Here is a 1,360-nt window from a genome sequence, read left to right on the forward strand (position 1 = left end):
TACTGTTCAATCCCCGTTCGAGCCCGCACGTCAAATTCAAGAAGGGTAATACTCGAGATTTGGGGCCCGAAGCACGTAATAGAGTCGATGGGATAACAACCCAAATGACTATCTAGTCAAGCACAAGTAAAACAATTCATTTAATACAAATATCAGGAATCTAGCCATGAAGGGTCGAGAATAATAAAGTACATCTCCGCCTAGACAATATCAATTCAATGGCAAGTATCTCAACCAAGCAAACATGTCATTCAAGAAAGAAAACATGGCATGTAAATACTTCACAAGCACTTAGAACACTCACCACTGAAAACAAAGCTTAAATGTCTACCTCGGGAACAACTTCGGCTTCACTTCCAAGACCTAGAATCAAGTAAATAGAGTACAATAAGATCCACTACTCCAAACCACAACATTTAAACGAAACTACGTCTAAGTTCCAACTAAGAAATCTCACCCCAAATCATATGGTTTCTAACTCAATTCAAGGGGAACATCCATGTATACGTTAGGTCAATGATTTAAGTAAATGGTAGTGAAAAAATTTCTCATTTTCATCCACTAATTTGAGCTTAAAACTATCCAAATCAATTTTGTTTCTAGGTTGGAAATCCAGCACTTAAAATAGGGAAAAGTGAGGTTTTCACCTCTTAAAACCTATCATTTTTCGCTCAAATCCACCACTTATGCTAGGGTTAAGGTATAATCAAGTGTTTAGGGCATTAACAAGATGATTTCACCACATAGAACCAAGAGTAAAGCTAAACAAAATCGCTCTTTCTTTTAGCCAGCTTTAAGCAGATTTCCAGCCATGAAAACAGTGAAAGAAATGTAGTTTAAACCACTTAAAGTTCATGATTTTGGTTCAAATCCAACGCACACTTGTAGTTTAAAGTCTTATAGAGTGTTTTGAGCAAAATTGAGTATAAAATCATCATGAAAATTTAGAAATCAAGGTTGAAATTCCAGCCCCTGTTTTCGACCAGCAAGCAACCAAAATTCCCAATTTTCAACCAAACATACCTAGCAAATCCATAAGGTTTCATCACCAACATAACAATAGATATATAAAACCAAAATCTCAACAACAAAACCACCATAATTGCATACATTCGAACCCTAAAACTCAAGTATCAAGTTCAAGAATCATCAACTTGGGAAACTTCCAAAGATTCACCACAAAACCTCATCTGTAATCCCACAAAACTAACTTATTTTAAACATAAGGTAAAGAAAGAAGGATAATCTAGCATTTTTACCTCTTTTGCTTCTCAAAGTAAGGTGAAAAGCAACCTACAACCCACCAAATTTCTTGCCTTCCAAGTTTAAACCAAGGTTGGTGGTATGATCAAGATCTTCC

Source organism: Coffea arabica, chromosome 5e (assembly GCF_036785885.1).
Source record: "Coffea arabica cultivar ET-39 chromosome 5e, Coffea Arabica ET-39 HiFi, whole genome shotgun sequence".
NCBI lineage: Eukaryota > Viridiplantae > Streptophyta > Magnoliopsida > Gentianales > Rubiaceae > Coffea > Coffea arabica.